The sequence below is a fragment of the Nyctereutes procyonoides genome, unplaced genomic scaffold (assembly GCF_905146905.1).
Source record: "Nyctereutes procyonoides isolate TBG_1078 unplaced genomic scaffold, NYPRO_anot_genome, whole genome shotgun sequence".
NCBI classification, from domain to species: Eukaryota; Metazoa; Chordata; class Mammalia; order Carnivora; family Canidae; genus Nyctereutes; species Nyctereutes procyonoides.
The window spans coordinates 6,906,994-6,926,631 of NW_026575026.1; the positions used below are offsets into that span (position 1 = coordinate 6,906,994).

The 19,638-nt window shown below is 44.3% G+C and overlaps 1 protein-coding gene and 1 pseudogene across 5 annotated transcripts in view; one reads left to right on the forward strand and one right to left on the reverse strand.

Moving 5' to 3' along the window:
* The window catches only part of SLC4A4 (solute carrier family 4 member 4), a 345,822-nt gene extending 329,871 nt beyond the window's left edge, over positions 1 to 15,951 (reverse strand). For all 5 annotated transcript variants that reach the window (XM_055315262.1, XM_055315259.1, XM_055315265.1 and 2 more), the window contains exon 1: positions 15,804 to 15,951. The gene's annotated coding sequence lies outside the window, so the exon portion shown is untranslated. The remainder of the gene's footprint in view (positions 1 to 15,803) is intronic.
* Positions 15,164 to 19,638, forward strand: part of LOC129503291 (splicing factor 3B subunit 4-like) — a 47,160-nt pseudogene continuing 42,685 nt past the window's right edge.

A 19,638-nucleotide genomic window follows, 5' to 3' on the forward strand; every position in this document is an offset into this window, starting at 1 on the left:
GATAAATTTTTTTATTCTTAAAAAAAGATAATGGTTTTCCATTAAAGATCTCCCTTACTTTGAAGGAAGGGAATATCTATCAGCAATCTAAACCTAAAGAGGAAAATGGATCCAGAAAAGACTCTTTTAAGAAAATTCTTTCAAAGGAGGTGTCATAGTATTTCCTTCTCTGCTCTCCTGACTTTATTAGGATGTGCCAACAATGGGCTACTGGTACAAACAGAAGGAACAGACACATTTTACATTTATTTTTAAGATTTTATTTATTCATTCATGAGAGACACAGGCAGAGGGAGAAGCAGGTTCCATTCAGGGACTCGATCCCGGGTCTCCAGGATCACGCCCTGAGCCGAAGGCAGCACTAAACCGCTGAGCCACCAGGGCTGCCCACATTTTACATTTTAAAGAACTATTTGGGGGCATACATATTAACTATGTCTGCTTTAATGTTAACAGGACTATCGGATAGTTCCTTAAAAATGAAAAATATGATACAATTGCCATATGGGGGTAGGGAGTCATTTCAAATTAAATGTTTTCCATTCATGTGAATACAAAGGAGATAAAAGCTGTCCAAAGGAATTAGACATGTCCCCAAGTGAGTAAGAAATGAATTGGCAGGGACTGAGCCTCCATGAGAACATTACTTTGAATCTAAACCAAATTTCTAAAAACACTCCAGGTGATCTGCTCTATATTTATTATTATATTTATTAATTTATATGCTGAAATAGTGAAAAAAAGGATTCTGCAATTTTTAAGAAATGAAGGAATTTAATTAAGGGCAATGTTGTATTTTTTGATTGTATGTTGCAACACTCAGCTCTAGAACTGGAGTGAAGGAAAGACTCCAAGGACCTTCTCAGATGGACATTATCACCTGGTCATGAAATGCTTTTACTGAATGATTCCTCAAGTCAACTCAGCAGAGAGGTCACTCCCTGTAAATTTAGAAGAGCCTTATGTAAGGCTCTTTGAAGGAGGCTAAGAACTCACACACATACCTACCTAAAAATTTCATTCAGCACATGTCCAAATCCTTCCAATTTCAACATCAGTGATTAGTCCTTTTGGCATCTTTCTTCGGGTAAAAACTAAAAATGCAAATACTACTAAAAAAATGGTACCTCAAATCATTTCTTACTAAGATACTGTCAGATGTTTTCTCTTGCGAAGAAAATTAGAGAAAAAAATTAATAATGAGCGCATTCACCGTCAAACTGGTTGTGAATCAAAAGAATTATAAGGGAAAGGCAGCGCCCTTGAAGTTAGGTATGAGCATAATAACTAACGCCTGAAGCATACTTCCCAGGTGCTACAGACTTTTCTAAGCATTTCACATATATTCACTTACTGAAACCCCAGGAGAAAAATGAGGGTTTCACGAAAAACTGCAAGCGCGGAGTCACCTGAGTCATGAGCCACGGAGCCGGCAGGTGTCAGGCGCACGGCCTACATCTTCCCATCGGGATGCAGGTGCTTCCCGGCCAGGGACAGGGGCAGGGGCAGGGCCAGAGCCAGGGTTCAGGGCCAAGGAGACAGCCAAGGTCAGGGCCAGAATCAGGGCCAGGGTCAGGATCCATCCAGCCGCCACCTGGCGCTGTCTTGCTCGGGGAATGGTCTTGGGCACAGGGAGCCACCTGACCCGCGGTCACGCCAGGATATGCTCCCCGGAGAACCTCACCAACCAAGACAGCACCGGCCCGGGTCGCCCACGTGGGCACTCCAGCTCCGGTCCATGCTGCTCAGAGCCAGCGCGGTGAACCCCTGCCAGGAGGCACCCACCCACCCCCAAGTCAGCTCCTGCGGGAGTTTCCACAAGCCTCCAAGGCGGCTCGGCACCCAGGTCTCAGGAGCCACAGCTGACCGCGGCCTCCCGGCACCTTCCCAGAGCCCCAGTCCCTCCTGGGCTTGTCACCTGTGCCCATCGCCAGTCCTTTCGTGTCCTTCTACTCGGGCTGCTCGCTGCCAGCCAGACTTCAGCAGCCCACCTCCCGGCCCAGGACGCTCTGTCCAGGTCTCCAAATGCTCCAAGCCTTCCCATCAAGTTCGCACACAAGCACAGCCACAGACTACATCACCCCAGAGCCACACTCTGCCTGCCACCTACACCCCAAAGCAGCGCTCTCAGAGCCCACCTCTCCCACTACCTCAGCCTTGTCTTGCAGCCTCTCCCCCAGGAGAACTAAGGCCTCCTCTCTAGGGGACCAAAGGGAGCGGCCCGCATAATTCTTCTCACCCTCCCTCTCGCCCACCTCTGGGCCAGACTCACATTTCCTCATGTTCAACTCATGAAAACAGATACCTCAGGGATCACTGCCCATCACGTAAAAGAAGAGGGAGACCCTCAGGTCTGTTTAGGAACAGCTAAGACACCCTCTTTACAACATAAAACATAAGCAAAACAATGGATAAGGCACAAACATACAGGAACACCTGGTGTAGGAGCAACAGCTTCACACATCTCAAGCCCTGAGAGCTTTGTGGAACTGCATAATGATGACCAAGAGAGATGAGCCAAAGGGGAAAGTATATTCAGTATCTTGTTAAGAAAGAAGAAAGTGCAATTTATTTTGGAATGATGTACATCAGAAACATATTTTAAGACAATTTTAGTCTGGATACTTAATTGAGTAAGCTTCAATTATGGCAAAATTCAATTAAATACACTCTAATCACAGTAGATAAATACACCACTCCGTGGGACACTTGGGTGGCTTAGTGGTTGAATGTCTGCCTTTGGCTCAGGGCGTGATCCTGGGGTCCTGGGATCGAGTCCCACACCAGGCTCCCTGCATGGAGCCTGCTTCTCCCTCTGTCTGTGTCTCTGCCTCTCTCTGTGTCTCTCATGAATAAATAAATAAAATCTTTAAAAAAAATAGAGCACTCTTGCAATTTAAGCAGACAGATTCACAATTTCCTGGAAACAGCCTCCTTATAATATTATTTCCTCTTCTTTGATTCTACAGACTCTGAAACTCATGGTACCTGCTGCCCACACTTCAAGCATCAACACCATCCCCTCACAGTGCCCAAGTCATCAGAGTTCTATAGGCCCTGTATATGGACACGTAACTTAGAAATGGATCCCTCGCTGTCTTTACAGAACTAAGACATTATTCCACCAGGTACTAACTCAAGCAGCAACCTGCTTGAAGACTGGGCCACATGCTCTAGCCTGTTTTGTTGTTGTTGTTTTCTGCTGCTCTGGGTTTTTATATAAAAGACACTGTGTTATTCAAGCCCATTAATACCAGAGTCCCTCTCTAACAGAAGTAAAACCTGTGGGTCAAACAGAAATATATGGCATTGGACTTTCCAAATTCTATTTAATTTATGAGTATAGGGACACCTGGGTGGCTCAGTGGTTGAGCGTCTGCCTTCAGCTCACGGCATGATCCCGGTGTCCTGGGATGGAGTTCCACATCAGGTTCCCTACAGGGAGCTTCTCCCTCTGCTTGTGTCTCTGCCTCTCTCCATGTCTCTTATGAATGAATAAATAATTTTTTTAAAATTTATGAGTATAATATTACACCTAAGAAAGCTATCCAACACAATGATTTTTTTTAAAGATTTTATTTATTTATTCATGAGAGACACAGAGAGAGAGAGAGAGAGAGGCAGAGACACAGGCAGAGGGAGGAGCAGGCTCCGTGCAGGGAACCCGATGTGGGACTCGATCCCAGGACTCCAGGATCACGCCCTGGGCTGAAGGCAGGAGCCAAACCGCTGAGCCCCCCAGGGATCCTCAACACAATGATTTTTAAACCTGCACAAAATAAAATATATTTCGCTTAATTGAAAAAGCAAACTATTTCAGATTAGTGGAATTATCCCAAAGGTGTTGGGTTTCCATTCAGAAATAACATCCAATTTCATTTTATCAGCAGCAAGGTGTGGTCTAGATTCCGGGAAATTTTACAAGGAGGTCTAAGTTATCTGATCACTTTTTACCCTCATGTGTAAGAATGCACTTATACTAGTGCCTTCTGGTCAAGGTCTAGAAATAAGATAGCTGAGGCAGGTAAACTTTATAGGCAACATTGCATGAAGTCAAACCCACAATACTAGAGGCCAACATTCAGCGATATCAAAGAACAAGAAATTATTCTACAAAATGGTAAGTGACATAAGCAAAGTTATGTGAGAAAGCCTGGATAAAGAGAGAATACCATCCATATTCCCTTTATCATTTTATGAATACTTAATCTACCCAAAGATTTCTTCTGGACCTTCTCCTCTTGAAGAAGCCATTTTCTTGTGGAGTGAAACACTGTTCACATTCATCACCCATGACATAAGTTTAAACCGATTCATGCTAAATTTATTTCTTAAAGTTGTAAATGGTCCTCCTACTTCTGATGTTCTTGGATTTGGAGTACAGTGTTCATAACATTAGGTTGTGAGAGCTCCTTTCAGACTTCACTACTGAAGATTATAAGCATTCAGACCAACTTCTGTCTGTCCTCTGAAAGAGCCTGTATTCCCATGATATGCAGGGCATTTCTCTAGACCTTTGCAGGTATGTCTGTCTCAAGGGTAAGACGTACCTCCGAGGGAACATCCTAGGTAATAGAGCATAAGGTTCAGACACGTAGATGAACATAAACTTACAGCATTAGAAGATACCTATGAAGATGTGATAACTGAACTTAAAAATGTATTCAAATGTAATATTTATCAATGTAAAGAACAGTGAAACATATGGACATTTCACTGGAAATATTATAATGTATATATCATAAATAAAACATCTATTCTAAAATGTCTCAATTTGTTGTGCATTTGCATACATTGTAAGGCATGTGTATTATAAGGGATACACCTAACATAGAGACAGCTAGTACAATGATATCCTCTCACCTTTACATAAAATCCAGTTATTATCATGGTATCCTCATAAGAGTACCATAAAAGATTTCTTTTTTTTTTTTTAAGGATTTATTTATCAATGAGAGACATAGACAGAGAGGCAGAGACATAGGCAGAGGGAGAAGCAGGCTCACTACAGGGAACCCGATGTGGGACTCAATCCCAGGACCCTGGGATTACAACCCAAGCCAAAGGCAGATGCTCAACCACTGAGACACCCAGGCATCCCATAAAAGATTGCTATAGCCCTCATTTATATCTTTTAGAGATTTTCTGAGAATATCCGGACTCAAAACTCCCCAATTAAATACAATCAACATTAAAAAATTTGAATGAGGAAAACACATAATTCACAGAAGTGAATGAACGAATAAATGACTCTTCTCCCTTATCTACCACAGGAGCATCTTTCTAACTGTAAGCCAGAAAACACCAGATGTGTCTAATTCTGAATTTTTTACAATACCTACTACATAGTCTTTTTTTTTCTTACTATATATTATTCAGAGAAGGCATAAAAATCGCAACTCCTCATAAATCTTTTTAGGTAAATGTCTTTTTAAAACCTTAAAAGCAATACTCATTGGGGAAAGTTGGGAGAAGGCTGTGTGAAAACCGTACTATAATTTTGCAGCTTTCTGTGAGCCTGTAATTATTTCAAAATTTAAAAAAAATAAGGACTAGCAACTCACTCTTATTTAATTTTTATTGAAATTCCAGTTAGTTAACATACAGTATAATATTAGTTTCAGGTGTACAATATAGTGACTCAACACCTCCATAGGACACCTGGTGCTCATCCTAAGTGCACTCCTTAATCCCCATCACATATTTCACCCATCCACTCACCCACTTCCCACTGGTGACCATCAGTTGGTTCTCTAGAGTTAAGAGTTTGGTTTCTTGGTTTGCCTCTCTCTTTTTCCCCCCCTTTCACTCATTTGTTGTTTCTTAAATTCCACATAAGAGTGAAATCATATGGTATTTGTCTTTCTCTGACTTATTTCACTTAGCATAATAGTCTCTAGCTCCATCCATGTCATTGCAAATGGCAAGATTTCATTCTTTTTTTTGTTTTTTTTTATTTCATTCTTTTTGATGGCTGAGTAATATTCCATTGTGTGTGTGTGTATATATATATATATATATATATTTATACCACATCTTCTTTATTCATTCATCTGTCAATAGGCATTTGGGCTATTCCCATAATTTGGCTACTGTAAAAAATGCTGCTTTAAATATTGGCGTGCATGTATCCCTTTAAATCAGTACTTTTGGATTCTTTGGGTACTGTGTCACAGGATAGTTCTATTTTTAACTTTTTGAGAAATCTCCACACTGTTGTCCAGAGTGGCTGCACCAGTTTGCATTCCTACCAAGAGTGCAAGAGGGTTCCCCTTTCTCCACATCCTCATCAATAACAACTCACTTTTAATCTCAAAAAAATAGTAAATAAAATTGTGTCCAATTCAGAGAACAGATGACATATAGTTCTATCTAAATAGAAAAGTTAGTTAAGTTTTCCAAGGAACTGTATAACACATCACAGACCCTAAAAACAAAGTTTTACACACACATCCCCAAAGTACTGGATTTCCAACTTTATGACAAATTCCACAAGAAATATTTGAGAGACTTGACAGCAGCAATCAGAGTTACTACACGGGAGAAATACCTCTAGACAAAATAGAGTTCAAATAAAGCTGGGTATAATGACCGGGCATCTCTGATTTATCCAGAGTTTTTAAGTGACTATCATTCCACTAAATAAGGATTTTCTCTATAAAATATGCTAGGCACTGCAAGAGCCACCAAAGATGCTCCGCCACACATGCCACAGCGAGGAAGCAGTGTAGGACCACAGGTGATAGAAAGGGCCGTGCAGAGCCGTGAGCAATAAAGTGGTGAAAGTGCAGAGCTCACTGCCTAAAGTTTGGACACTAAAAACCTGTGAGTGCCTGAACCATATTTTCTTCTGATGCTTTTAGATGAGTGTTTTGTTTCATTTCTTAATGTATTTTTCAGGGGAAATTATCTGATCCCATTTATCTAAATCCTTTAAGACATGGCCTTCTCTCCTTTCCCTGGTGGGGGAGCTCAACTTGTAAAAAGTGCAAGCGGGTGAGCCCTGTGCTCCTGCTTGATGTGTTCACGCGCAGCAATTGTCTGGAGGCGACTGTGCTCACTGCCTCAGCATCTCCTACCACCAGGCCCTCCTCTGCTGACCTCTGCTGACACGGGGAGCTCTCATCGCACATCCCTAAGGACGCGGGCTCTGGAGGTGGACTCTGATCACAGCAACGAAGGCATTTATTCCTGCAGCAGCTCTCCTGTGAGGCCTCCTTGCAGCTGCAGAGAGCATGGAACCCTCGAGGGAGGCTCCCCAAGGGGCAGCCATCAGCACTCAAGGTCCACTGAACCCTCCTGTGGACTGAGGAACCCACCGAGTCCTCACTCCCGGCAAACGCGGTTCACCAAATCATGCTCTTCAGAACTTCATTCGTGATGCTCCCAGGGAGCAGGTACGAAAACCTGGTTTGTATTAAGGACATTATAAAGATTCTCATAGGGCCACTGAGGTACCATTTCCAAGCTGAAGAGCGGGAGAGATGGAAGGGCTAATCCCAGGCCCACGGTCTAGATATCATTGTCATGATCCTATTCCTTCCTTAAATAGTTGTTCTTCCCTCAACCCAATCCTAGCACCAGTGTTTTTTGAAAGTCTCCAGGACCGAGTAGAGACCAAAGGGAGGAGCCTTGCTTCCAGCATTTAACACAGCAATCCCCAGGCAGGCCCGGATGCTCTTGTTTAATTTAATTTCCTTTATTTTTTTATTTATTTATGATAGTCACACACAGAGAGAGAGAGGCAGAGACACAGGCAGAGGGAGAAGCAGGCTCCATGCACCGGGAGCCCGACGCGGGACTCGATCCCGGGTCTCCAGGATCGCGCCCTGGGCCAAAGGCAGGCGCCAAACCGCTGCGCCACCCAGGGATCCCGATGCTCTTGTTTTATAAGGACCCAGTTTAACTTCTCACAGGAATGAAAGCACCCAGAACAAAGGATGTTTTCTGAAATTCACTGTTTTTAAAACAGTAGTTTAACAAGGCTCACCATAATTACCCTTTGTATTTATTTCAATTTTCCATAGCATTTTGTCTGTAACAGAAAACAAAAGCTGTCTACGATACCAGATGATTCCATGTTCCACTGAAGCACGCGAAAGCAACCACATTTGGGTTAAGCGTACATGAGATGCTACCTAAAAAGGAAACATCCTCAAAAATGCAGACTGACTTATTTTATTCTGAGGTACTACGGTATATACTCAGTACTCTGAGGACAGCAAAACCGTTATATTTAAATGATAAAAGCCAATCAATCAATCAAGACCACCACTGGCTCTCGAAAGAAAAACAACAACAAAACCCATCAAATAAAAGGAAAGGAAAATCAGTCTGTGGGTTAAAAAGATTAATTAGATTTCCACATCAAAATCCAAGTTCCTTCTGCGGCAGGCCTGATTTTGCAAGGGGATACCTCCTATTATTTGTCTTATGACTCTCGAAAACAAAAATCATACAAAGTTTAGATATATGTAATTTAGAAATAAATATTTGGCCTAAAGTCTTTTTCAGATAAAGAAAATAGAGGTCAAAGTCAAACAGTTCTGGAGAATCAGACCTTTCAATTGTCGCTTTACACAAATGTTTATAAGGTTTACTCTAGAAGTTTGCTTTTGACATTATAATCAACATATATGGGAAATGCCTTATCCATATTAAGCTGAAAAGGCTCTCTACAAGCCCCAGTTTTCAGCTATTACTCATCCTTAAACATTCAATTTTTCATGAAATATGGTTTCCAAGGTATCAGCACTAGAGACGCCATGACAATATTTTAAATCTGGAAATCGTTGGCCAGCATTCTAATTATAGAGGCTAAAAATATTCAATGTGTAAGCTTTCGGGGATCACCCATGAGGTGAAGAGCGCTGTAATCATTTTCAAGGGTTCTCCAGGTCCTGTGTGTGTTACTTGGGGCATAAAGTTGATATGAGCGATGCAGTGAAACGGGTGATCTCAAACTGCTGGCTATTAGACTCAATTTTTCAAGCTGATGTTTAATAAACTCTGTTCCCAACTCAACTTTAGCAATAAAAAGTAAAAATCCAAGAGAAAAAATGTTTTCTGAGTTTGGATCACTCAGAGGAACAGCTCAAAAAAGACACTTAAGTGTTGTTCATTCATTCAGCCAACAACCATTTATTAATATGTCAGGAACCGTTCTCAGTGCTGGCACAATTCAATGCAAGAATAAGGAATGTTGTAGAACACAACAACAACAATAATAACTAACATATGTATAGTCATTTACAATTCTGAACAAGGTTGCATAACAATCACTCCCTTCCTCCTTCCTAACACCTCTGTGAGCTAGGTTTTACAATCGGTTTAATAATGAAAACAGAAAGAAAGATGATTTTTTTTTTAACTCCCCAAATCAAATAACCAGCAAGTAAGAGAGCTGGGTCTTTAACCCGTATCTTCCAAATGCATATCTCTCTTGGTCACTGGGCAATTCTAAATTGCAAAATTCTTTACTTTTATGTTAAGCCCTGAAGACAAGTTCTGCATGTTTGTGAGTGTCGTGTTAAAGTTGGTGCTTTTTTTTTTTAAAGACAGGGTTTCACAGAACCAGTCTGTGATGTTTACAAGTTCAAAGTGTTCTTAATAACTTCACCCATTATCTTACTTATTATATGGAAACACCAGTGAATAAATAAGTGTGCATGGTTATCTGAGTTTTTTAAACAAATTTAAAAAAAAGTTTACTTCCCAGATACTAAAATCTTTCTTACTTGGGATAACATACGGGACAAAAATTCATGAGCGAAAAACCTGAACGAGTACTTCACAGAAGACTATGGCCAATAAACATATGAAAAGGAACAAAAGATACCTGGGGAAATGCAAATTGAAACCACAAATGGGATACAACTATACATCTACCTAAATGATTAAAATAAAAAAGATAAAACCAGCGGTTTGTAAGGATGTGGAAAAGCCAAAACACTTACAAGATGCAAGTAGGAGTATGAATCGGTACCACTTTTGAAAGAAGGCACTATCTAGTATTCCCACATAATTACCAAAAGACATGTAATAATGTTCATAACAGCACTATTGATTATAGCCAAAAATGAGAAACTAGCCAAATACCCATCAAGACCAAAATCCTAACTAAAGTGTGGCATTCTCATAAAGCAGAATACTGCAGAACAATAACAATAAAGTGTTGCTACACACAAAACATTAATGAATCTCACAAACACAGTGCTGAGCAAAATAAGTCAGATACAAGGATACACAACATATATTCTGGTAGAAAGTTCAGGGCAGCCCCGGTGGCTCAGCGGTTTAGCGCCGCCTGCAGCCTAGGGTGTGATCCTGGAGACCTGGGATCGAATCCCAGGTCAGGCTTCCTGTATGGAGCCTGCTTCTCTCTGTGTCTCTGTCTCTGTCTCTCTCTCTCTCTCTGTGTGTCTCTATGAATAAACGAAATCTTTGAGAAAAAAAAAAAAAGTTCAATAATAGATAAAAATAGCCTATAGTCTCAGAAGCCAGGAGAGAAGTTATCTTTGTGGAAATAATGACTTGCGGGAGAGATAGGGGACTTCCAGTTGCTGACAATGGTCTATATCTTGGCCTTAGTGTATTTATTTAGATAAATCACCAAACCACTCGCTTATATCTCAATGACATGCACACTTTCTCTACACATTTTATATCTCAAGTCAGCTAAGCATCTACCTTCAACTCAGGTCATGATCCCATAGTCCTGGAATGGAGCCCCTGCTCTGTGAAGAACCTGCCTCTCCCTCTCTCTCTGCCTCTCCCACTCCTGCTTGTGCATGCACTCTCTGTCAAATAAATAAAATATTTTTTTAAAAAAAGAGCAGTACTTTGATTTACTCAAGATTACACAATTAATAGGTGATATAGCTGGAATGCAAAACATTAGATAGATACATAGATACATAGATACATAGATACATAGATACATAGATAAGATAGGAAGCGGGAGCAGGTAGGAGAGCAAAAAGAAAGGAAGAAGAATATAGGGAGGGAGGGAGAAGAGAGTATAAAGTGACCTATTTGGAAACACCTAATATAGTCCTTACCACTGTGTTTGCTAGAATTCTTACATCTGCTTTTAGTACTTGGTCTAACTCTTCCTTTACTTTTCCTGGCACTTTTCCCCCCCGGCACTTTTCAACATTAGCCACATAGCTGCCAAAATCAGACCAGTCCTGTCTTTTCATGTGTAATTCAGTGTTTGCTGTGGGATTAGAAATGCTATAACCAGTCCTGTTAGAACTGTCTGTGAATTAAGAGTAAACAGATTTTGAGGGATCTCCTATGAGTAAAGTGAATCCTCTTCAGTATATGTCTTTTTGTAACCCTTTATTTTGCCTGAGAGGCTTTTTTTTTTCTGAAGAATATGCCAAATATAGGGGTTCCAAATAGATGAAGTTGTTACCAGACCCTATCTTGAATACTAGTCTCCAGGCCAAAGCTGGAACTAACTAAGGCAAAAGGCCAGATCCCACAAGTTTACTTATTTGCAAATAATAATAAAGGACGTGATCAATCAATGAATACACTTCCAAAAAAAATAAAATAAAAGAAACCAATGACTTCTTATACAAGACATCATGAAGAACTTTTCTAGTTGTATTACTCAGAGAACATCCCATCAGTTCTAAAAGACAATATATTCCTTTCTCATTATGTATTTTTATTAATTTTGATTTTTAAACTCCCCCAAAAGTATACTACTACAAGTTTTGTTTAAAACTGTCTTAAGCATTCTAAGACAAAAATTCAAGTTAAACTGAGGATAAGCCTTTTTCTACACAATAATCCCAAAATATCTGTTGGTGGTTATTATTTCTTTTAACATCCTAATTGCACATAACTCCTTTCTGTGTTACTCTCCATGAAAAACAAAAGTTAACTCTTAAAAACTGGAACTAAAAATGCTCCACACAAACAGAACATTCTTCACTAATGAAATGCCCCCTGGCACCAATGGACAAGAAATAAAGTTGAGGCACATGGGCACTGCTGCAGAGCAGAATCATTAACAAGGACCAGAACCATCCCTTCAAACCAAGAAAAAGATTTCTCTGCTTTAGTATCTTCAGCTATGACTAAAGTAACATTCATTCATTTGATGACACTCATTCAATACATAGGTATCATTAGTTCAAAAAGGTTCATTCCCCACCTCCACCAATAATTTTTCTTTTAGTTTAAGAAATCATACTAAAAGAGAGAGAGAGATAAAGAGGGGGAGGGAAGAAAGAAGAAAGAAAGAAAGAAAGAAAGAAAGAAAGAAAGAAAGAAAGAAAGAAAGAAAGAAAGAAAAGAAAGAAAGACAAACTTCTCTGTGCCTAGTTTCCTCATTTTTTCAACGAGTATAACAATCCTTTACATATACTTAATTTGCAGGGAAGAAGAACAAGATGAGATTTTGCTTATGAAAACAACTGCAGATATATATGGCGTCACCATGCCTATTTCTACATGCGATCATCTTTTTTGAATATAAAACTCAATTTTAGTAAGTAAGTAAGATCAATAAGGAATAAGATTATGAACATCATGAAAAGACTGGAAAAGCAAAACTTTATCTCTTCTTTGCCACACCAGGTAAATAAAATCCATCACCATTTAGAGCTGCCCATCCTTTTGATGCCTTGTTTGACATGCCATTGTACTGCCAAGACTAGAGAAATGTAACAAAGTCATTGTCACAAAATCATTATGACAGTCATAAATACGGCTTTAGGTAAAATAAAATCAGTCATCTCTACAAGAGTAGTATGTGTGTGTATGTGCACGTTTGTGTGTGTGTGTGTGTGTGTACACAACATACAAACAAAATGAGTAAAAGGGTAGGTTAGGAAAATCCATGTCCACTACTGGAAAAATTACCAAGGCATGCACCACAGGCATATAAAATATCATCTTTATGTTAGAAGGACAGTAAGCATATTTTCTACTCTGTGACTCAAACATATCAATGTAGAGCAATCAGGAGAAAGGCAAAATATATTTGGAATACAACTTACCCCTGACCTTATATGAAAGAAATGTTATTTTCCCAATCCCTTAAAATTCCGGCATTATGAAAAAAAAAATCCTGAGGATAGCAAGACCTCAATTGTTAAAGTCTTGCTAACTTCCTGGATGTTCGTACACTCTCCGTTTTGCTAAATGACTCCCCCCAAAGGCATCCGTCTCATAAATCAGAGGTTGGCCCCAGAAACTGCATGGACAGTGAGAACTGAGCTATGTGTTCTGCTTAGAGCTTTACTTTGTCCCATCAAGTCATGTACCCGGATTCTTCCCACTTAGCAATCAAGGAAAAAGTACACGGAAACTTCCACCGTCATTAGATTCTCTTCTCAGTTCTTTCTTCCCACTCCCAATCTTGCTATCAACCCTGATGGTAAGCTGTAGGCCTGCTACTACAAGTGGAACACAAGGAACCTCCAAGACCGGAGAGGATGAAGTCCAGGGCCGCACCTCCCTCAAGGGGCAGGGAGCTCCCTCAGGACGCTCTCCCTCAACCGAGCAGTCCTCCGGGACTGCAGCGCCCTCAGAGGCACGCAGAGACCTGATTATCTGCACCCTCTAACGCGTATTCACCCTCTAACGCGTATTTCCTTTCCTTAAGTGGTGTGTTGTTCTTTACGATGCAAGCTACGGCCAGGCTGTCGTTTTTGTTATCAGAACAAAGGATCAGAACCTCAAAATTGCACTCGCCAGGGCTCTGTGAAAAATGAAATCACCATCAGAGCACACTGGAAGTTGTCCCAAAGTGCACCCGATTTCCATCACGTGTTGTTGTTGTTTTTCTCTCTCTCTAAACGATTGCCTGTATTCTTTTCACACATTATTGTCGACTCCAAATTTATCCTAACCCTTTAAAAGATTAAAATGGTAACACTACAAACACTTAAAGTGATTTTCTGCTGAGAAGATAAACTGAAAGGGATACCTCATTGCAAACTGAGAGCACATCCCATCAACTTCATTGGCTAAGGTGCCGTACATGTTAGTTCCTAAGTCTCCAGAATGACCTCAACACATTAAATGACACTAAAAACCTCACTGTGAAAACTCTCTGGGGGAGAGGGGCTGCTTAGTTCCCTTTTTTCTCAAAGGCCTGGAACTATCCAAATATCCAATCTTATCCCCCCCACTCCCAGTCTTATAAATGCCCTGTGCCTCCACAGTTCCGAGGAGTACTACTTGCCTCTTTCTGCTCGTACATGTGGGAGTTCTTGTGTCATCCTACCAGAGACTCTGAGATAAAGTCACAACAATTCCATTTCCCGATTTCATAGAAAGGGGACAGGTTCCTATCCCTATATGACTTTAAACTGAAAGTAAAAGTTTTTCTTCTGTCATTAAAACTACAGACAAATAAGCAGACGCGCTTGCTTTGAATGAAGTTGTGCTAATAACCTCGACCTAAGTGCTAGGATGATGAGAATTATTTAAATGCTAATGTAGGGATCCCCGGGTGGCGCAGCGGTTTGGCGCCTGCCTTTGGCCCAGGGCGCGATCCTGGAGACCCGGGATCGAATCCCACGTCGGGCTCCCGGTGCATGGAGCCTGCTTCTCCCTCTGCCTGTGTCTCTGCCTCTCTCTCTCTCTGTGTGACTGTCATAAATAAATAAAAATCAAAAAAAAAAAAAAGAAATGCTAATGTGATGGATAGAAGGAGAGCTCTTAGGTACCTTTCCAAAGACATTACATTGGTTTTAAGGCTGCTGAATAGTGGCTTAACCGCACTGAAGAAGCTATTCAAATCAAAATTAAAATAAATAAATAAATAAAAATAAAAAGATAAACCCTAATGGGCAATGGACTTTCATTCGGGAAATAGCTTAAGTCCGAGGGGGAGAAAACTGTACCGATGCGGTGTCTCTCCGGATCCAAGACCACGCGTGTTAGCAGAGTCCAGCGCTCGCTACTCCCCATTAGGAGGAACTTTCCCCAACACTAAAGCGGAGCCGGAGAGGAGGTGGAGGAGGCCGAGCGAGGGCTTAAGGGCTCCTCCTCGTCGACGCTAGAAGGAGCTTGCGGCGGGGAATCCTGCGGGGAGGGTCGGGCCGTGAGGAGGGACGAGGGATGGGGAACAAGAGTCTCCCGAGGACCCGGGGGGGGGGGGGGGGGCTTTGCAGTGGTCTGCAGTGGCTGGACCGGGATGGAGCGGCTCCTCTCCGTCCGCAGCTCCACTTCGGGGTTTGTTGTGGGTTTTGTCTGTTTTTTTTGTTGTCGCTGTTCTTTTGCTCTTGGGGAACTTTTTTTTCCCCCCTCGCAGGGCTCGCTGCGCTTTGCTGATGCGGCCCCCGGCTGCTGCCCGTCCTGGGTGCCGCTCCCCACGGGCTGGCGAGGGCCGGGCAGATGCACTTACCAAGGAGGAAGCCCCGGCCCCCGCCCCGGCCCCGGCCCCGCCGAGACGCGCACTGCGCGCGGTGGGAACCGCGGGCGGCGCTGCCCCGTCGCGGGCCCCGGGAGATCCCGCTTCGGCCTCGGCCTCCCGCTCCCACACCCCTCGCGGGCGACCGTGCGCGCCGCCTGCGGGGAAGGGCCCCCCCCGCCCCGGGGCCTGCGGGGGTCGTGCGGCAGGTGCCCGCCGCCCCGCGCCCACGCGTGTCCCTGCGCCCGTGTCCCCGCACAGGGGGAGACCCTTAGGTGCCCTCCCGAAGACCCCTCGGCGGCGCCCAGCCCGGGACGCCCACGGCCCGCCGCCGACCCGGGTCCGCCCCCCGGGGCGCGCCCTCGCACCCGCCCGGCCCGGGTCCCCGCGCCCCGCCCGCCCCCGCCGCCCGGCCTGCGCTCACCTCCCGGCGTCCGCCTTCCGTCGCTCCTCCAGCTTGACGGCGGGCACTTGCGCGCGGGGCGCGGACGCGGCGAGCGGGGCGCGGACGGGGCGCGGGGCGCGGGGCGCGGCCACGACTTTGCCGCCCGGGTGGGCGCGCGCTCCGGGGCGGGAGGGTCCTGCAGCGAGCGGGGCTGGAGGCCGACGGCCGCGGGGCGGGGCGGGGGGGCGGGGGGGCGGCGTCTGCTCTACGGTGCGCCCCGCAGCTGCAGCGCCCGCGTGTGCACGGGGAGCGCCGGGGCCCCGCGGTCCTGCCGGGAAGCGGCGCTGCGGCGGCGGGGCCGGGCGGGCGCCCCCGGGAGCCCCTCGGGAGCCGGCGGGGCCGGGCGGGGCCGGGGCGGGGCCGGGGCGGGGGCACGGCGGCCGCGGGAGGCTGTGCGGCGAGCGAGCCCGCGACCCATATTTAAAGCCGCGAGCGGTCTCGGCCGGCCCCCGGCCCTGCCCTCGCGCGCGCCGCCCGGCCCCGCCGCCCCGGCCCGGCCCGGCTCGGCTCGGCGTCAGGCGCCCGGGCGGCCCGCCGGGGGGAGGGGCCTGGGCCTGGGCCTGGGCCTGGGGCCGCCCCGGCCGCCCCGCCCCGCCCGCCCGCCCCGCAGCGCCCCGCCCCGCCCCCGGGCCCGGCTCCCGCGCGCCCTCCCCGGGCCCGCCCCGGCGTCCCGCCCGGTTTACCGCAGCCACGCGGGCACGGCCTCCCCCCACCGCCGGGCACCGCGGCAGCCGCCGGCCCTCCCGGCCCGGGTCCCTCGCGGGGCTCCTCGGAGGACCCAGCGCCCCCCGCCGTGCCCCCAGGGCCCTCAGGACCTCCGCGCCCTCGGGCACTTGGACAACCCCTTAGCCCTCCGGCGCACTTCTCGAGCCGTCCGAGTGAGGGTTTCCTAGTTACCCTGCTCCTAAGCCTAATTTTCGAGGTTGGAGCACCCCTGGCTAAGCAGACAATCCTAATAGTGTATCAGCGACCCAGCCCAGCCCCATCAGCACCAGCACCGAAGGAAACCCAGAGACCCAGACGGCGTCGGCGCGGGCCCCGTGCACGGCTCGGGAGCCGCTTAATGGGCTTGAGCCACCACGTCTACGTTGCAAGCCTATAGGACTTTCCTATTATTACGTATTATATGTATGACACGTGTGGAAGGGGTCCCCGGGGGGCGCAGCGGTCTGGCGCCTGCCTGTGGCCCAGGGCGCGATCCTGGAGACCCGGGATCGAATCCCACGTCGGGCTCCCGGTGCATGGGGCCTGCTTCTCCCTCTGCCTGTGTCTCTGCCTCTCTGTCTCTCTCTCTCTCTCTGAGACTATCACAAATAAATTTTAAAAAATAATAGTAATACGTGTGGAAGTCACTGACTAAACTGCATTTTCAGCAGTAGCCACCAAAACACATAATACTCAAGAAAAATGACTTCACATACCGGGAGCAGGGAGTCTCCCTCTCCAATACTAGGCAATACCTAATAAATAAGACCTCCCCGGGGGAGGGAAAATAACAGGGACAGAAGCTTCTCCTTCTAGTGCTTAAAACTGGAAGAGGCCCACTGTACCTCACCAGTGCTTAGAAAGCAGGTATTTAAAGAAGAAAAAAAAAGGCATATATTTGAAATCCTCAATCAGTGATCAGAAGGTGCCAGGAACCACCCAAAGTTGTATACTGTCTGATTAAAATGTACTGATGTCATGTGTCCAGCTGTGGTTACCTCCGTCTCGCGGAATATATGTTCACATATTCTACATAACCCACTGCAGTGACATGGGAAATTCAAAACCGAAGATTGGGGGGCGGGGGGGGGAATTAACTTTAACACTTGTGCCTACATAGTTACATTTTGTTTTTAGACTAACGTTAAAATTAACTTTCAATCCCTGAGCACACAGTTAGCAAGAATCAGCAACCCCAAAGTAAGCTCACAAGCAAAGGGAAGCCACTTTTGTATTAAGAATTTGACACTGCTGTTCAGCACTTTTTCACACTGTGGATTATGTATTTCAACATAGCTGGCAATTTCTCATTATAATCGTGAACCAGCCATGAATGGTCAGCGTTGGTGAACGTTTGGGAAAGGAAAAGTGCAAGAAACTTGTGTTTTCTAAAATTCTGCTGCAAATATATTCAATCATCCTTCACACAAAACCCCTGGAAGCATTTCACTATTGAGATTGGCACAACTTCACCCTGAAAGGGGTATAAAATTCGTGTGTGGGGCGAGAGGCAGGGGGTAATTAGAGCACTGAGGTTTTGTGTGTGCCTTAAATTAATGAGAAAAAGAGTTATCTCTGGCAAAGAGCCAACAACCTTTGTTATCATTCTCATTACTTGATGTTTGCTATCCCACAATTAAAAGAGCATGTTCCATTTCCTTTCCTATTGATTATTGTCCAGTAATCGAGATACATGTGTTTTTCCTTTAAAAGGTCATTGATTAACTTTTCTTGTTAACTCTGCATGTGGTCACCTTTGCGATTGCTATTCTGGGTGAGGACAATGAATCCTGAGATCTTTCTTTCACCTATCATAAAACTTGAGTTATGTCCCTTGATTCCCATGAGCCCAGAGAAAGATTTATTTGTTCTTTTTGTTTTGGGGTTCTCACAGCTTGGTGACAAAGAGAATGAGCAGAAAAATTAATGGAATTTTAAAAACGGCATAAGTGATCTTTACTGATAATGATTTATTTTTTGATCAATAACTCTTTGTACTAAATGACCTTCTAGAATATCCTCGCACTACTTAGCTTATCAATCAAGTTTCTTTCGTATCAGCCAAGGTCCTAATAGGCACATAAAGAAAACAGCAAGATGGGAGAAGGAACCTTTAGTTTCTATGACAAGCACCATCTAGTGGCAGCAGGTGATGAAACCTCCAGACCGCATAAAGCCCAACAAGAATGAAGACAAAGTTCGGGAACAGGCAGTCCAGGCACTCCTGGTCATGGATAAGCATGGCACGGTTTGATTCTAAAACAAGAAGTTTGTCTGTGGTAAATTAATACAACCAAGAGGCCCTTTGTTGTTAATCATTCAAAGTAAATAGGGTGCAGAGGTGATGTGCAGATAGGATTATTGCCATAAAGTGTTTCCTCAAGCCACACCTCTGTATTTTTGTACTTAAAATTTTCTGTATTTAAAAAAGATGTTTTTCTGTATTTAAGTTTCCTCATATAATAAGGAGAGTGATGCATTATCACCAAATGTTATCTGTAAAGCACTTGCTATAATTTTTAATAACTCCAGGATAAACAGTCAGTGATATCTTTCACCTTCTTTTTCTTTTCTAATAAAATGGAATAATGAAGAGACCTCCAAATATAATAGTTATATTGTGAGTCCTGCTACTATTGAATGATCAGACACATTTCATTTGGAGGCCCAAACACAAAGGCAGCAGCAGATATATCGTACTACTACAAACTTCAAAGAATAATCAGAATTATTTCTCAGTATCAGGTTCTTTCTAAATATGGGGCTCATTGGCAGAAGTTTGACAAACATTTTGCTGTACACAATAGTTTTCTTTGTGCTGACGTTTAAGTTGCAGGTGTTTTGTTATGAAACAACATTGCGATAGAATGATCACTAAAACTGCCGCTCCGTAATCAATTTCGTCAACCACTTCATGACGTAAGAGTAACAAAAGAGAAAACCACTTTTTCTTCTCATCCTGGAACCAGCCTGGGATGAAACTGAAGATGGATATAGATAAAGACAAAGAGATCACTTAAAGCCCTCATTTTTGCTTCATTTACACTCTAGGAATTTCATATTCGATCTGACAAATTCCTGAATAAATTCAGCCAACCTAGATTTATAA